This window comes from Podarcis liolepis (genome assembly GCF_965112155.1).
Source record: "Podarcis liolepis genome assembly, chromosome: 9".
NCBI lineage: Eukaryota > Metazoa > Chordata > Lepidosauria > Squamata > Lacertidae > Podarcis > Podarcis liolepis.
In genome coordinates, this window is record NC_139564.1 from 49320907 (window position 1) to 49340353 (window position 19447).

Sequence of the window (19447 nt, forward strand, 5' to 3'; positions counted from 1 at the left end):
ATATTACAATTTAATATAACCTGTTGCTGTATTCAAGGCACAGTTGCAAGTATGTGATGTTTCACTTCTGATAATGAAAGCCATGAAGGTTTGTTTCATCCCTGTTTTTGTGTTTGTTCACATTTTGTCAAAAGTTATTGTTGTTTGATACTTATTGGGCTTTTCATGCAGTGTGGCAAAGTGCTTCTTGACACTGTTTTTGTTTAGCAGCAGAAAGGTTTGTGTAGAAAATAAGATAATAACTGTTATTGCTAATATTGGGGGGGGTGTTGCTCCTCCCATTCTTCCACGGTGTCTTCCACAGTGTTTAATAAAAGACTGGTTTTCAGAAGGATACTGCCAATAAAAGCACTGAACACACATGCATTAAAATTTGCTGAAAATGACTAAACAGCTCACATTGAACCCTATAGAACAGCGGCAAAAGAGATATTGTGAGTCAGGCTGTACCAACACTATGTATGACCAGCAGGATGATGAATGATCAAACTTCCAAAATTTCACCTTCTATATAATGAGGCAGAATCTGACTTTTACACTGAAATCTTTTCTCAGGAGAAAGTTTAAACCTGACTCAATTGCATGCAGTGCATATGTTCTGGTTGTGAACATAAATGTGCCCAACATGTGAAATGGTTGTACACCAAGCCATTGACCCATCTTGTCCAGCGTCTTGTTCTCACAGGAGCCAACCAAGTGCCTGTGGGGAATTTGCAAGCAGGATTTGGGCACTCTCCCCTCCTGTAGTTTCCAGCAACTGGTATTCAGAAACATTCCCACCTCCAACTGTGGAGGTAGAGCATAGCCATCAAAGCTATTAGCCTTCAATAGCCCTCTCCTCCAGGAAGAAGTACCGTATTTTTTGCTCTATAAGATTCACTTTTTTCTTCCTAAAAAGTAAGGGGAAATGTGTGTGCGTCTTATGGAGCGAATGCAGGCTGCGCAGCTATCCCAGAAGCCAGAACAGCAAGAGGGATTGCTGCTTTCACTGCGTAGTGATCCCTCTTGCTGTTCTGGCTTCTGAGATTCAGAATTTTTTTTTCTTGTTTTCCTCCTCCAAAAACTAGGTGCGTCTTGTGGTCTGGTGCGTCTTATAGAGTGAAAAATATGGTATTTATCTGTTCTGAATCTTCCAACACTAAGAGTCATCGGATCTGTGCAAGTTCCTGTGCTATAAGAAAGGGAGGAACGTTTTTCTCTATTCACTTTCTCCATGCCGTGCATAATTTTATAAACTTCTATCATATTGCCTGTTACTTGCCTTTTCTCTAAACTGAAAAGTCCCAAATGCTGCAACCTTTCTTCATAGTGGAGTCGCTGCTTCCCCTTGGTCATTTTGGTGGCCCTTTTCTGACTCTATAATATCCTTTTTGAGGTGAGGTGACCAGAACTGTACACAGTACTTCAAATGTGGTTGCACATTAGACATGTATAATGTTATTGTGCTATTGGCAATTCTATTTTCATTTCTTTTACTAATGATCCCTAGCATGGTATTTGCCTTCTTCATGGCCACCACACACTGAGTTAATAGATTAATAGATGTGTTATGTTAATATAGGTTAATAGAGGTGTCATTGGTTCTTTATTTCAATTTTGCAACATATCCTGACTATGCAAGTTAAGTGCAGCGAGTCCTAGGGTCACGGGGACTGTCTGCCTTGTCATCAAATATATTTCTGTGCATACATTTCCCCCCAGAATGTTTCTATTTTTTGACACTCCCACAACATGTGATGATATGTCCCCATAGTGGGACATGGCTTTCCAACACATGGGAGAACCGATTGGTTTTATATTACACTTGTACTGTTAGAAAAGTAATCAAGTAATTTCGTTGTCCCCGAAGGGGGCAATGACAATAAAGATATTCTTATTCTTATTCTTATTCTTAAAACAATGGTGACGTCAATTTGGCCTCTGTCTTCAGATTACTTTTGATTCATACATCAGTAGTCCATATTCTGCAGCATGATTTTCATCAGGATCAAGGCTTCTCTCGCCACCCACCAGCCGGAGCATCCCCTTCCACTTATAGCGCCCTAACAGTACTTCGCTTGAAGATGAGAGTGACATGCTTTCTGTACTTCATGCACTCCCTGTGAACAAAATTTTTCATTCTCTCAATATTTTAAAATACTATTATTGTGATGAGAAGAGCCACCTGATTTTTTTTCAATAGTGAGCAGTTTATATACCAACTAGAAAAGAGCAAGAACAAAACAAGTATGAATATTCTACAGTGGCTACATCGATTAATCACATGTATAAAGAAAGGAAAACATGAGAATAAATGCATTTATGCAAGGCTGAATCCTCTTGTCTTCACTGAGTTTTAGAAAAAAAATGTGGTGGAACAAATGTATCTAAAGAATTTAGAATGTTACCATGTGGAAAATTCAAGGTACTGGTGAGATGGTTCGGTTTATTTAATAAGGAAAAAAAATGTGAAGAGAATGATTATTCTAAGAAATATACTTTGAATAACATTTTCCTGAGACTGTAGTTGCAAAGCAATGTCAAGGCAGGCTGGATTCATGCAGAAATACCTGCCACTTATTTGACTGGAAATAACAAAATTGGGGTTCCTCCTTAAAACTAAATAACATAGTGCATCATAAGGGTGCTTTATAAGTGGACACATTCATTTGAAAACAGAGTGATTTTAAACAATTTTGTTATACAGTTCAGTTATTCAGGCTTTGCTGTTATACAGTTTGATGTGTGATTTGCAGATCAAAAGGTGTCATTTGGCAAAAGAAAATATCACTCTTCTTTTTATGTTTTATGAATTTTTTTATGTTTTATGAGCTGTGTATGATAAGAAGTGCCCAATCATTTATTTGCTCTTTGATTTCCTGGGTTTAGAAGCAATTGCCAAAAAATAGTATCAAACAGAATATTTCAGAGTTAGTAGTCATTTTGAATTTTTTTCCCCAAAAGCGTGGCTTTCTTATAATGCATTGTGATGACTTGTACTTATAGTCTACAAATATGCATGTGCAGAAGCTAAATACACTGGGAGTTTGATCTTGCTTCAGTGCACCCTCCACCATACCTAAGAAGAACAGGCTAGCACAGGGCACTTAAGGCAGGTCCCATGAAACACACAGCACTGTCATCCGACATGTTGCTGCTATCTCTGCACCATTCCACTTGATGCCTGCTTGCTGCCTACCCCCCAAAATGGTTTCAGCACAGCAGTGGCAGCACCAGTATGTATCACGTGAGCCTGCTAGAACACATGGCCTGACTCTCTGCCTGCTTTATCAGACACGGGCCTTTCTCAAAAGTGTTGTTGGTGAGGCTCTAGATGAAGCAGATTAGGGAGGACAGCACAGCACCAACCCAGGTCTGCGAAAAGCCAGTCTCTCTGCCACCAGGTGCCAGCTTAGGAGAATGGAACTAGGCCTGTGGAAGTGGGGGGTGGGAAGATGAGGGAGCCCCAAGTGCCACTTTCCTGCCTCTTCCTACCAACACCTGCCAGCAGAGGTGGTCACTTCACTCTCATAGGGCTGATAATTTGTAAGCTGTCTGTCACATTTTTAATTATCTCAGTAAAAAATATTTCTTGGTAATATTCCTGTGGTCTATGCAAATCAATTAAGTTTAACCAATTAAAAAAAAATTATGTGCAGACAGCTCTAATTCTTCAATTTCAAACAGCTTTAGCACTATATTTCTCATTGCAAAACTATACAGAGGTTTCATTGGTGCAATATTTCACAGGGAATTTAATAGCTTCTATTGCTGTAAGTGACAGTGATATCTCCCCATTGTTTGGGATGGGGGAAATGGTTGAGCACAGCTTTTGAATACAGTTCTTGCTTTTTAGTTTTTATTTCGTACAGGAAAAAGTTTTCAGTTTATAAACTTCTTTTGTTTCCAGTAGTATTGTGTTATTCAGTGGATTTTAGGCTGTATATCTGGAAAATCCCCTCTAGGGCAAGCAGAATATTTAGGCTTCAGGCCTGCTATTATCAGTCTGAAACATGGTTACCTAATATGCCTTTTACTTCAAAAGAAAAATCTGGTACATCTTGGAAATAAATGAGAATGTGTCTCCACAGTATCTGAGATGAATTCGAATACTGTAAAATAAAACTCTTCTTCCTTTGAAGTTCCTGCTTTTTTCCTCCTCCTCTAATCAATGCAAGAATCATCCCTATCTGGTCTACATATCTGTATTGTCTTGGTTCCTGTCTGACACTGATACTTGTCCATAGTCCTTCTCACCAGCTCCAGTCTGTTCATTTGATTTTGCCCCTGTCTTCTCACCCCTGTGTGCCTGCTTCATAATTGTCTCTTGAAACATCATTCCTTGGCTTCAACCTTGGCCCAAGTCCATTCCAGTTCTTTGGATGAGACGGTTTTCCCCCACCAAGTTACTTGGATGTGACTATTGGCCTACCATACTATCTTGAAACTTTTGCTAGCTTTCAGAGGCGACAATCCTGTGCAGATGTATGTCTGCTTGGGTTTAATTCTGCAACTAGCACCACCACTGATCTGCTTGTCATAATATGGATGGTTGAAGACAATTAAAATGTAAAGAGTATACAATTTTTTATTTTAAAAAATAGCCATGTTCCATATAATGTGTAATTATTGGGTGGTCAAACGGCAAACGAAAGTATATATAAAGCGGTAACACAACAGAAAACCAAATGAGTAATTATATCAAGGAAGATTCTAAATTACTGATGGAGAAAGGAATCTTGGGAGTTGTAGGGGAAAGTTTGCTGACACTGTCATCTATATTAAGTGTTCATTAGCAAATAAAAGAAGAAACAAGTGCAGTACCTGGAGGGGGGGAATGTTGGACTCATTTTCATTTTTTAACTGCCTTAAATGTATACAGATAACTTAAATGTTTTCAACTGCACTTGATCTTCTATTAAAAAAAATCCATATGGGGCAATTAACAAAAACATAAACAAAGATCTTTACTCTGGTGTAGCAACAGAGACCAGTCTAGTCAGATGATGATAGCCATAAATGATGCTGAAGGGGCAGAGAAAGGTTGCTGTTCTTCAAAATGAATTGGGAGACAGGAGAGATAAGTAGTATACACAAGAGATAAACATGGGCGCCAGGGTGTTGATAATTGTGCCTTTGTAGTATAACTGAAAAAAAGGTTCTTGGATAAATGGGAGAGCGTGCAACTGCATTGTACCAAAATAAGAATACCTGAAAAGTTGCAGATGGCTTTGTATCTTTATTAGTGAAATAAACTTTCCGGCAGTTTTTTAATAGCATGATCTGGCTTCAGCAAAACGGGAGAGCAGCAAATAGATTGCCCTGTCCACCCTAAAATGGCAAAAAACGTTCTATTGAAATTACGCTGCTCTAGGGAGAACGGATGTTATTTTACCACTGCAAACTCTTTATTGCAATTTCTTTTATGCTTGATAAGTATTTGAAGCTAACTTTAAACAAAGAAGCTGATCAGTAGTTTTATGACTTGATTTGTTTAAGAGCCTAAATAGCTTAGGGAAATGTTTTAGAAAAGATCTAATCCATCCGTGTGGAATAAAGCTTGGAAAATTAGGCAGAATGAATGTAAAATGCAAAGTACATTTTCATGAGTTTGCACTTGAGCTGTTGTTTGCTGACCCAATCTAACAGTTGCAATATAGTCTCTATTGCCCAAAACTATAGTTTCTGGAACCTAAAACTAGTAAGTGCTTTCTTTGAAGCTGTTATTTATTAAAGTTATGCCTTTGCTCTGCCTGTAAGAATGGCAGCCTGACACCTGATTTTGATCTGTCTATGGAACTGTTACTAAGCCAGTAACAATGCTACTGTATTTCCTTTTGCAGTGTCCTTGTCAATAAGTGCTTCATGATTCCATCTTTTTGGAAATCCTGTTTAGGATTAGTAGAGAAACAAGGTCACAATCCAACACAAGAGTTAAGCACACTTCTACAGCCTGTGGAAGTATATTTGACTACACAACGGGTTGTGTTCCAAGTACATACTTTCATTAAGAACCTAGGTAGGTATACAGCTGTGTGCTATCCCTGCAAATGTGTTTTTAAAGTGTCTCTTTGATCTGTGTATTAACACCTCACACATTCAAAAGTTAAAGATTCCTTTGTCCCAGGAGATTCAATGAAATATAAACACAACCAACTAGGCAGGATTGCGACCAATAAAATATCATCCACATTGCTGGAAATGATTTTATTGTGATTTTCATGTACATACCTTTCTCTAGTTTGAGCTCATAATATTTTCCTGATGTCAGAAGCCTGCTGAAGCAGTAATTGATGTGTACCAGTCGGCTACGTTTTCCTATAGAACCAGCTGTTCTATGTTCAGCAAACTTGATATCTCTAACTTGATTGTCTGTGTGACCACTTCTTTTCCAACATTGAAAACCAGAAGAAATATTATCATTTCCCCCCTTTTCCTACCCAGTTTTAAATAGGAAGCAGATTTCTAACAGACGTGTGTGTGTGTGTGTGTGTGTGTGTGTACACATTTTCTAGCTTTGGAATCTGCAGCTTCCTTATTTTATAGAAGTCTGGGTTTTGGCAAGCTTTATCCACATCTGCATTTTTCCGCTCAAAGGCATCTGGTGAGAGATGGATTTGGAATGGTCTGATGTATAGATCTTGTGGTTATAATTGTACTTCTTGATAAAATCTCTGTCTTCCTTTTTAAAGCATTCGTTGGGTTTTATGTTTTGCTGTTTTGTGGTGCTTTTTGAGAAAGCTCATGGAGAAAGGGCAGCCTCATTTGCTATAAACAAAATAAATCCATCAAAAAGGGGAATGCCAGTCACCAAAACGGTAATGCGGTAAAACCCGCATTGAACAATTTCCTTCACACTCTGGCTTTGATTAAACCTTCTATAAACAGCCTGTGCTCTAGCAGACTCATAATCCAATGGCAGCAATATTGGCCTTTTAATCCTGTCGGTATGAACAGGTGTGTGTGTGTTCTATGAGAGAGAAACTAACTAAATGAGCTAAGTAACGACAGCTCTTTCTGTACATCCATATGATGTATAAAAATTGGCACATGTAGTTACAAAAACTAATGTTATTGTTTATGAAATCATACGCTGCCTCCTGAATTGCACAATGTGCAGGGAGATGGACATCTGAACCAGCATGTGAATTCTAGATATGCTCACTGTGCTTTTGACACAGATTCTTTACTTGTTGATCTCTTTCGTGGCAGCGCTACACAACTAGTCTTATTCCTAGTTTCGGCTCTTGGTTGTCAAGTCCTGGAATCTCCCTCTTTCCTTCATCCACTTGCTTTTAGGAACTTTTCCTTGTAGGCTCCACAAGTAAAACCTATTTTTCTTCCTTTCCTCTCCTCTGGCTTTATAGCCTAGCTGCTTGCTGCAGCTATCAGGAGCATAAAGCTGCCTCATACTGAGTCAGACCATTGGGATACCTACCTCAGCATTGTTAACACTGACTGGCAGCAACGCTGCAGGTGCTTCAGGCAGGTTTCTTTCCCAGCCCTACCTGGAAATTGGCTACCTGGCAGATGCTGTACCACTGATCTTCCTATGCTCCTTCCCCACTGTTTTTATTTCCTTCATCTTCCCACCCCAACCTCCCTGTTTCTTCTGCCACTTGCTTTTCTGACCATTCACCCACCTTCCTTCAGGTCCCTGCTTCTCATTGTGATCTTCTCTCCTGTAATTGTCCTCCATTCTCTGGCCCTATGTGCAGATTTAATGCTGGCTAATCTGACTGTCCACTTCCCTTGCAGAAGCTACAGTGTTGGTTCTACTTTGCTGACACACTCATCTTGACAATTGAAATGTTCATGATTATTCCATGATGTGACAGCAAACTCAGACAATGACTAGAGGGGACTCACAGACGGGTAACAGGGATATACTTGTACAATACTCTAAATCAAACTCTGACAGCAACCGAGATTCAGCAACTGGTTCATGAAAGCTGTTCCTCCCCCCCCCCTTGAAAGTCAATGGATTTTTAAAAAGTGGCAGATAGGTATGTGGATTAGACAGATTCACCAAGGTTATAATAGCTAAATTGAGCCTCCATGTGCAGAATAAGTATATCTCTGCTTATCAGATGCTGCAGAGAAACAATGGGGGAAAGCCAGCACTTCCAAGTCCTCTACTTCAGCAGGCAGAGTCATCTCTCTGTAGAAAACAGAATGCTAGACAAGATAGACCTTGGCTAGGATCTAGCAGAGCAACAATTATGTTCTTAATATAGATGCATAAAATCAAAAAAGATAAGATCACTTGTGATAATGAGTGATAGTAAGAAAGATGGGGGTGGGTTTGAGCTATTTGCAGGTGATTATAAATTGTGTCCTCACCTAGCACTCTACCTGTGGCTCAATAACGCTGCATATCTGAGCTCAAAATATCAACACCTTCAAGAATCAGTTCCAATACATTTATGAAAGTCTGTAGGCATCAGCATCTAGCTGTCGCTATTAACCAAGTGGTACAATTCAATTTAGCAGTTTTTGAAAACTCCCACAAGGTGGTGCTGATGCAGTAACTTTTACAGACTTTGTAGCCATTGTGCCTGTTAACAAGCTGAATAGATTTGAAAATGCTGCTGTCAAACAGATGTTCTTGTCTTTGATGCTGTATCTCAGTTAAGGTGGGAATGATGAGGTCGGGAAGGTTAATAAATTTATTATGTGGCGGAAAAGTTATTTCTCCTTGCCCATGAGACAGAGAAGCCATTATTTTTATAGCATAATACCAGCTTTTCTTTGTCCGTTTTGACATAGGGTTCTCCTAATCCTTTTCATAGCCTGTAGTTTTGTTATTCCTTGTGCAATGTCCTCTTTTAGTTATGAGCAAGGAAAGTGGAATTCATAAAGAGCTTATTGTAGTTGAGGCTAGATAGATGTTAAAGAGCTCAATAAATTTAAATAAATCTGCCACAAAAATGCCTTGGACACTGATTCACTGATCATTCAGCAATGAATATGAAATACAGACAAATGCAAAGTGGCAAGTGATGTGAGATGATTGCAATTATTCTGGAGATGGTAGGGATGTTGCCCACACACAAAAAAATCTTTACTACTTTGATCAGATAAAGCAAAATCTTCGGTTCTGCAGTAAGTGTTGCATGTATTTTTTACCATCCCCCAATAAATGCCACATCCTTCTCTTTTTAAAATATTATATAGGTCATTTATAATCCAGAATTCAGAATGGTTCTGTATGATGATAAGGGAATAATTGCCACTGTAGATCTTGAATTGTTTTATTGCTAACCATCTACAATAGCAGCAAATCCCAGCCTATATAATAAAAGATTGTGTTTCCCTTTCTAAAACGCCTACTTTCTTATCCTGGCTCACAAGGTCAGCCTCTTCAAATATCAATTCAGACATAACTGCCAAGAGTCATGTTGACATTTAAGAACCCCAGGAATCATTACATTTGTCACTCTTTAACCCAGATGTTGCATTTGGGTCACCAAATTTGCTAATTCAGTGCCCAAACTAAAAGTGTTCCCTTTGGCAGCTCTCACTGGATTTCTGCATTGTTAACAACGATCTAAAATTAAGTAGATGTAATGTTATAATCTTTGCAAATTAGTCATTGATGTCACACTTGCAGCTGCAAAACTGATTACTCGTTTTAATCAATCCTTATGTATGTATTTATTTAGAAGGCTCTGGATTGGTACTTACAATGCTTTTAAAGCAAAACCAGATAAACCCACAGAATAATGTATCCACTAAATAATATAATGCATGCCATGAGCTTTAATTATCTCTATCTGGTTTCGCTTTGACATCTAAAGCTGGCTGTAACAATAAAGTTTTAGAGCAAGTTCACGCATTACTTTGAAAGTGCTAATGGAGGATGTGTGACTTGAACTTCTCTTCCTGTGTTTTGCAAAAGGGCACAAATGGGTAAGTGTTCTTTGGCAGAAAGCATGTGCTGGCCCTGCATCAGAAATGTATCGAATTCACTACAGGGAAGATTTTCAACTTCCCCACCCCAGGGGCGTAGTAAGGGGGCGGGGGGAGGGGTCAAAAAGGAACAATTACTGCCCTACTAGGGCGCTTCATAAAAAACCCTTTTTTTGAAAATGCGTGCTCCAAAGGTCTTATCTTACTACACTAGGGATTTCATGCATATCAGTTAATATCTTGACCCTCCTCCATGAAAATAACTGTTTACTTGGCTGTTTTCCTATGTCGTGAAGGCTGAAATTTCAATTCAGTGAAGCCAAAACACAATCCATCCTGTAGATTGAAGTATCTGTCCACAGTCACCTCCTTGTTATCAGAGGCACATAATCCACATTCCTTTGTAAGAAAATATGAAATAATGTAAAACTATTTTTGCAGGCAAAAAAAAAAATCAATGTTGGGGGGCGGTGACAAGAAATTTTTCGCACCGGGTACCACCTGACCTTCCTACACTTCTGCCCCACCTTTTACATACTAATCAAAAGCATAAAAAGGAATATGTGAGCCACATACCGACATCCATGTAGTTAAAAAGCTGTGTTGCCAATGCAGTTAATACATGCACAGAGGAGAAGTACAACTTTCCCCTTCATTCATTATCCAGACGTATTAAAAAGGATGCATGAAAGGTAAAGGTAACGCACCATTGTTGCGAACAGAGGCAAACTGTCCACAAATAGCAGCATCAGTGGCTAAATTTGGCGATACCATGATGTGGCGGAACTGTTAAACTCTCATGTTCCATCATTGCAGACACTGCCTCTTGCATGGACCCCCTCGTAGCTACTATTTACATCACATCTGGTTTGGACTTGGGTGAGGTACGGCATGGGTAGCCCATACAGATGCCAGATTAGATAGATTCCTGATTCCTACAGTTCTTAAACCACCTCAAAAAAGTTAGACAGGCATCCATGTTGAACCCCTGCACTATACAAATATAATATGTATGATTGAGAATGGTCTGGTCTGTTTCTTCAGACACTGTTGCAGTCCCAACTAATGCACTGCAGCTCAGAGCTCTGTTAAATGTTGAGCATACTTTGATTTTTAGGAGGCTTGCATTGGTGATAGTTTGCCCATGCCTGCTTTCCCTTCCCATCTCTCATCCTCGGCTTTATCTCCTGCCAGCCTTTTAGTAGTGTTGTTGCAGCATTTGAAATGTGCTGTTATGCAGGTTAGCATTCTGAAAGTGATTGCCAGAAACACCTGTACTTAATGTCTGAGCAGAGTGGAAAAACTAGGCAGAAGCTCATGCTGCTAAAAGTACCATGGTTGTGATCTGTTGCAATGACACTTTCGCAAGGTGTAAATGTGATTGCTACAAAGACCAATGGACAGTAAAATGGCAAATAGTGAGGGAACATCCCTGGGGGACGCAGGGTGTAAACAGAAAACCCTATAGTTTGTATAGAAGAACAAGAGTATTCCCAAAATTTAATTATGATACCAGAAAAAATTAAGCATTGCATTAAAATTGTACCAAAAAAGATTGAGTGAGCAATCTGACCTTCACGTTAATGAAATGGAAATGTGGTCTGCTGAGCAATTTGAGCTATATATTCATGCTCTAATTGGGGAGTAACACATAAAAATTGGTTGTTGTATACACAATTCCTCAGCCTGATCCAAAGCTGGGACTGTGCACACATAACACTGTAAAATAAGTATGAACAGTGCTTTTTTCTGGGGAGATGCAGGGGTACACATAACCCTAAACATTTTGTGAATCTAAATTTGGCCTCATTGAGTGGCAGTATTTCAATATGAGCAGGAAAATGCGAGTACCTCTAAACATTTATTTATTTTTTAAGCACTGAGTAGGAATAACACCAAGGTATACTCAATGAGAAGTCGGGGTGAGATTTATCCTTCTACCCACCAAGAGAGGTCAGAAACAAGCTAAAAAATATCCTTGCCTGTCTGATGGAGAAATGTAAGAGAGCAGAAGCCCAGGCAGAAAAGGAAACTGGCTTGGCAAACACAAAACAACAATGGCCAAGTACATGTTGTATGCATCTAAAATAGATCTCTGCCTTCAGACATTTTACTGGACATGACTGCCATCTTCAAAGCGCTGCAACTTAACATAACGTCCTGTGGGTGTCTCCAGCCATTCACCTACATTTTCAGGACAGACACCACAGGCCAATTTAAGGTTAAATCAATTTTGGTTCAGCAGTGACCTGTGTAAAGTAATGATGAAGACACCTGAAAGTGTCCAGCTTTGAGAGCATGGGTCAAACACTGTTAATACCACACACAATGTACAACTATATGCCGAGCCAGAAGTCTTAGAGGTTAAAGTGATAGAACAGGTTGTGTCAGTTTCCAGGATTTACCAAACAGCGCTGACCTGTGTTTGAACTTTAGCTCTCAGTGCTCTTGACCCAAATATGTCAGATGAGGAAAAATCTCACACAAAGAAGCTGTGAATCTCCATCATTAGCTATTCAGCAATACCCAAGTGATCTTTTTAGCAGTTCCCAAGCACACTTACTTCCAAGTAGATGTGTATAGGCTTGGGGTATCATGAAAAAGCCATGTAAAAATGTCACCTTTTATACTAACAGACTGGCTTCTATATTTCTGCCATCACTGACTTATAAAGCAGATATAAAGAACAGACATTTATGTGAACCGCGGATATATAGTAATCTACAAATACATGTTTATCTGAAATCACATTAATATTGGCTTTTCTTATAATGTTTAGCTCTTCACATTTCAATCCATCACTGTTTCAAGGACTGTAGGAGCATTTAAGGCTTTGAATATAGGTGTTTCTTTGTTTGTTTGTTTTGTTTGTTTGTTGCATTTGCTCACTTCTGCCTTGGCCCCGCTTGCCACTATTTTTTCCCTCCAAATAATGTTGTGCTGTGACATAATCTAAAAAACTTCTCATCCAGCAAAATCCCAGCTTCCACTCTTGTGAGATCTGCCTGTATATCTCGAGGTATGCACATTCTTGAGGTAATTCTAATCTGAAATAGTTCCCAAACTACAGGTAGAAACTACAACAGGGAAACCTTTTAAATAGAGATTAATATGGATGCATGAATTTCTGCCATCACCCATGCATTGCTAATAGACTAATGCAATGCACTCCAAGTGGGGCTGTCCTTGGAGACATCATCTTTCAAGCTTCAGCTAGTATATACTTTTGTGGTCTGTCTGCTGACAAGGATGAGAGTCTGTTTTGGCTTTGCACTCAGTATTAATGTAGGGAGTGCCTCCTTTCTTACATTGCTTATGATCCATGGCTGTGATTCTGCAGGAGGCAAATCTCAACTTTCACAGTTTCGAAATGTAATTTAATAGTTGCTTCTCAAATCTATTCCAACTTGCAGTAGCTGCAAATGTTCCTCTACCATGAACCTTCACTGCCTTTCCGTTCCTAAACATGCTGGTGGTTGTGGCAATAGGCTCATGAAGCGTCTCCGTTAAGATCTAGACAGTGTTGTACGCATAAACAAAACTAAGAGAACTATTATATCCTGCTGGTTCCACCCAAAACCATGTGGACTTTCTCTTGGTTCTGTTTGCATGAATACTGTTGCAAATATTTGCAGCAGAGTCTAGGCAGGAGGGAATCTGTACCCAGTCATCTTCCTAGAGACAAAATCAACTTCAAGGTAAAACTGCAAAAAGTCAAATATTGATCAAATGATCCCACAATTAAATCACTATGCCAAGGATTGGTAAGGGAAGTTGGTTTATTGCTAATTTCCCTCATTTAAAGAAATTAGCTTTGTCGAAACCCAGGGCACACGGTCCTTTCCTGATGAAACACTCATACTCTAGAATTCCAGAAGGGACAAAACAAATGTAACATCATTTAAAACAGTTTTAAAACAGCTTCAAGTAAATAAGAAAAGCCAAAAATCTGATCAAGGAGTTGGAAACACTACTCATTGTCTTCAGCTAACTCTCCTTGGCAAATTGAGGAGACAGAAGAGTCGCAAGACAGCCCAACCAGAAAGTTCATTTTCTTCTTTGTCTGCCATTAATCTTACCTCAGAGAATGGAAACACTCTGAGCAGTGCCTCTAATTAAGACCTTGATAATCAAGCAGGTTCGTGAGAATTTGACTCCTGATGAAGGAAAGTTCCAACAGTTGACTTCCCATTCTCTCTCTCTTTTTTTAAAAAAACCACATTTTACTACTTAGTGGCAAGATTAGAAATAGTAACAACGCAATTATAAGTAGCCAGTCATTATTTTATCATCTTTGTTTTAATTGTAATAATGTTAGTCATGATGAACTTAATATGCAGCTAATGTGGATTTGTATGTACTTCCTCCAGAAGTTCATTTTAATGTTACCATTTTATTCATGTTCAATTATTCTAAAGTGTTGCTGAATTAACAAGATCCACTTAGTCTTAATCACTACTCATCTCACTTTGCAGCACAGACATTTATGCTTATGAGGGCCCTCCAAAGTAGAATGAGACAGGTAATTTGAAATATATTAACTTTTTTTAAAAAAGTATAACAACATGTTCCATCCCATAACCAGTAAACTTTTCACAGCAAACCCGTTAACGGATAAGAGCCTTTTATCATGGCTTTTTCCTGCACCACTTAGTGACACCAGAAATCTTGTGTTCCATTCCACTCACCATTGCTCAGGTTTCCAGAAGAGGGTATGTTGGTGTTGAATGAGCCATGATGTCAGTTGTCCCATTTCCTGTATTGCCACACAGCCTGGGAAGTAGCCAAAGTGCTATAGGTAATTCCGGGAAGCTAGCTGCTTTGGTGCCCAGTGTGGTACACACATCGGCTGGGGCTCCACTTCATTAAGTGGTGCTGCTGGGAGATCCGCCCCTTCGCAGCCCCTCCTGCCTGGTCACGCCCCCACAGCGGCTGCTCTCGCTGCTGCTGCTGAGGTTGCAGGGAGCCTAGGGCGAGGAGAAGGAGGAGGACGCAGGAGGCAGAAGGGAGAGAGCCGCACGCAGCCCTTGCTTCAATTGACTGGACGGGGCAGCTGCCCTCCAACTTCTTTCCTCCAGCAAAGCAGACGGGGCATGCCGCAGAGGGATGGGCGAGGGGAGAGAAGATCAAAGAGATGTGGGGGTGGGGAGCAGTGAAGGGAGTGGGAAGAAATCCAAGAGCAAAGGAAGGAGGACAACTAGGGGGAAGATGGAAGCAACGCGAAGATGGTAGGCAGGCAAGAGGGTAGAATGAAGGGGGATGAAGCCAGAGAAAGAAGAGCCACCCATGGGGGCGGGGCGAGCACTGGCAGAAGAAGAGGGATGCGGGGAGAGCGGCGTGCCACGCCCCCAGCACGTACGCCACTCCCCCGGCACGTAAGCCAGCCCTGCCCCCACCTGCTCTCCGACCCCTGGTGCACGAGCATGAAGCTCCACCACTGGGGGCGAGCCAAGGCAGGGGCGCTGCGTGGAGCCTCTCCACAACCCCCCCCCTCAGCTGTAGGGCAGCTGAGGGAGAGGCGATGGGCAGGCGCCTAGCGCCAGCCGCATTATGTTACTTTTCTGGACTGAACTAAAAAGTTTCATGAGGCCATTTCTTTTTTAAAAAACGACCTCATATTTTTTTCATTTTGTCACCCCCCTCACTGGTGATACCCGGGGTAGCCGCACCCACCACACACCCCTTCACACACCCCTGCCAGGAAGAAAGATTTGGTGAGCTTCCCTGTGCCTGCCTGCCTTCTGTTTAGCTGTGGCAACACCACATGAGAGGGTTATACATTGTATTTATGTCCATATAAACAAAAGGTGTCACTCTGCAGGGGAAAGTAATCATACCATATGCCACAGTTCCCCAAGATGCATGGGATGTGTTCATTCTGAAATCAAAAGAAACAATTAACTCCCACCCTCTGTATATAAATATATTAAAAAGAGAGCTTCAGATTTATGTCATAGAGATTTGCTGAAATTAGTGTATTTCGCTTTGGTCTGCCTAGTTCATTTTGGATATGAGAGCTGGGCTGGGTGAGATAAAACCAGAAGAGGATTGGAAGGTTACTTGACAATTTCTGCCTGCACCTTTCTACTGTAACAAGTACATTACATACACACATACATCTGCTATTATGTGAAAGGGGCAAACGTGCTTAAAATACAGCTGATTGCCTCACACATTTAGTATGGCCTCGATGTTATATATGTTTAGAATGCATCCCATGCATCTAAAATAGTGTTACACAACACCCCATCTCCACCCAGTGCGAGAATCCAAGGGCTTACCCCGAGTTTCTGTTTCCTTTGGAGCAAGGCACAGCAGAGACTGTGGTGCCATTACAATATATAGTTTACAATATATTACAATATATAGTTTATATACACCTATAAACTACAGTGAAACCTCTACCTGCAACCATAATCCATTCCGGAGGTTGAAATGGGTTGCTGGGAGAGGCGCAGGTGGTGAGTGCTGCTTCTGTGCATGCGCGACCGGCGGCAAACCCTTCGGTTACTTCCGGGTTTGCTGCGGACATTGGGTGAAATGGACGCAAGCGGAGACAGACAGAAGAAGAGGTTTGACTGTACTATAAACAGATTCAAATTAGACCCCAGTGTGTTTCTTACAGTCCCCTTCTCAATATGCCTAATTTGAATTAATCAATTTTAATCTAGCATGTAAATTCTCAAAAATCTCAATTTTTTTATACAATCTTTGTTCGCAGTAACCAAAATCATGTTATCAACATATACAAGCAGAAAAGTCATTTTCTCATTTTGTTGTTTTTCCTCATGAGACATCAGTTGAATTGGACCACATTTTTCAGTATGAATAGGTTGCAAAGGCTCTGTGGAACTTTTCTGGCTTTGCTTGGGGATAGAAGGTCTTGTTCTCTTCCTCAACAAACAACTTCCACATATTTCACTATTCAGGTCAACTTTGCTAGGTTTAATTTCCATTCTTCTCACCAAACCTTTCTTTGGCAGGTCTGCTATAATCCCAAAGCCTCTATGTCCAAGCCTTTTGTGCCACAGATGAACACAGGTTGCACTTGAATTCTTGTTTACCATATTTGCTCACTCTTGAACTGTTTCTAGCACAAAGACTCCATTATTTTCAAAAACCTTGTGCGTACAAAACTCCATCTTTGGTAACTGCACATTTGTTGTGATTTAAATTTACATTAAAGCCACGCTTGGTCAGGGCTGGCACACTCAACAGACTGTCTGATTATTGAAATTGAAAGAGAGTCTGATGTGATGTAAGGAATATCTTGCTAATTGAAGTGAATCTTACAGAGTTAACCTTTAGAACTATAGGACCACTGGGGACTAACAAGGTGCTGTTTCCAATTACTTAAAGAAAATGTTAGAAAATGAGATATTGCTGCATTAATTATGTTTATTGTTTCCTGATAGAGGCAGAGTGTGGGCAGTAGGATTCATATGTCCTATGTTCGATATCTTTTGCAATCCTATAGTGGTTTGCAATCCTATATCGCATGCCTAGAATTTAAAGAGCTGAGGTTACAGTGCCCACTACATATAGGTATTCTGAAGACTATCCAGTCTTAGATTACAATGCCTCCCAGCTATTAATGTGGGTGGTTAATTAATAGAGCCATCTGCGACTGGACCTAACGGTCAGGGGTCCCTTTACCTTTACCTTTATAGAGGTTCAGGCTCTGAAAAAGCTGCTTACAGCCTTCTGGATATAACCAAAGGTTCTGCCTGCAATTTATACAGCTGAGAAATACAGTTTCAACAGTCCCCTCTTCATATCAAATTGGATAGTAGAGATATTTAAGAGAGGTTCCTTTTCACTGCTCTCTAGCTCTGAGAATCCTATTCTTTGAAATATGCAGGTTAATCTAGTGCAACATTTTGTTTCCAACTGTAGCATGCCAGATGTTCAATGTTGTCCAGGAAGTCCTCAAGCAAGTCATGACAGATACAGTTCTCTCTTTTTTCTTTGTCTCTGCAGGTAGTGAATATATAAAGCTGGCTTGTACCAGCTGAGACCACAGGTCCTTCTTGACCAGTGCTGTTTATTCTGACTGCCTGGCTGTGTCTTTGCAAGGTCTCATACTAAGTCCTTTCTCTGCCTTGCTATCTGAGATCCTTTTAACTAAAGATACTTGGAACTGAGTAGGGAGATTTCTGCAAAGCATGTGCAGAAGAAAGAGCAGCAGAACTTGAGGAGAGAGCAGAAGGACTTCAAAGGCTGTAGGGTTGCCATGGCAGCTGTCACTCCTGTGATTTCAATGGCAATGGGGTGAAAGGGATGGGAGCGCTAGGCTGGTGGAGTCATTACTGAAGAGCACATCCAGGTTCCCCTCTTGGAAAAGGTTGTGTGGTAGCTAAACATTCCTCTTCTCCCATTAGATTAAAGAATCTATGGCCTTTTACATGGGGGGGGGTTGTTTATGTTTGTTCCTGTGCTAGATATTTTTGTGTTTTTGTTGTGTAAACTGCCCTGTGATCTTCGGATGAAGGGTGGTTGTTGTTGTTGTTATTATTATTATTATTATTATTATTATTATTATTTGCTTTAACTGTGTTCCAGCCTTCTTTGGCAATCCACAAAAGTCTTTCAGGGTCAATGTAAGATGCCTTCTTCTGACCAGGCATTTTGATGACAGGATTTAACCATGGAATTATTTTAGTTGTGTGTTTAGATTGCATGTCCTATGCTTTTTTCTGGATATTTTTAATTCGCTGCCCTGGGCTCCTTTGGAAGGAAGGGCAGGATAACAATCTGACAAACAGTAATAAGAGAACCATAGAATCAAAAAGGGTTGGGAGTGAACTGAGGCTGGAATTTCTTAAGAGCCAACTGTCATCTAAAGATGGGCACTTTTCCTATGCTTCATGGTCTCCCTCCAAACTCTTGAATTGTTGTTGGATTGCTGATGTTATGTGGGAGGTATTTGGTTTCTTGAGCTGGGAGAAATCACCAATTAGGGTCCTGACTTTGGTTGGGTGTGCTATGGGTGCTATGAGATCTGTTTCAGTGGGCTGTTTCCAGCCACTAGGCTACACTAGGGCAAGATCCTCTGTCAGTTACACTGTAGCCACCATCTCAGTTTCTAGGTAACTGTTGGGCTTCTGACATCTTTGACCTTTTTTTAAGACTTTATTAATGATCGCTCTGTCACTACTCATCCCAGTATGGCTTCATGCTCAGGGCAGTTGGATTTGGGGCAGAAAACTGAACCTTAAACTCAGCTATAGAGTTGTTAGAAGGGATTTCACATATCCCTAAATTTCAAGTGAAACTGGATTTAAAGTTTCATGTGTGAGAAAGTTTGTAAGGAAGAGAAGCAAGTGGCTGTTTCTGTTTACACTGTGCCTCTTTTACATATCCATTTTATTTGTATTAAGAACACAAGGCCCTAGTAGCATTGGGTGGGTGGGAGTAGAACTTGATCACATTTGTCTGAGGAAATGATTAATTATTCCATTATGCAGCCTTTTGGAATAATGTGCACACTAAAATCCAGCTAAGTATCTCCTAAAGGAGAAAGTAAAACCAAAACATACCAAACTTAGAATCCTCT

The 19447-nt window shown here is 40.3% G+C and overlaps 1 protein-coding gene across 25 annotated transcripts in view; it reads left to right on the forward strand.

The window, feature by feature from the left end:
• Window positions 1–19447, forward strand: part of TENM3 (teneurin transmembrane protein 3) — a 1268022-nt gene that overhangs the window by 307836 nt on the left and 940739 nt on the right. The gene's annotated exons all lie outside the window — the stretch shown is intronic.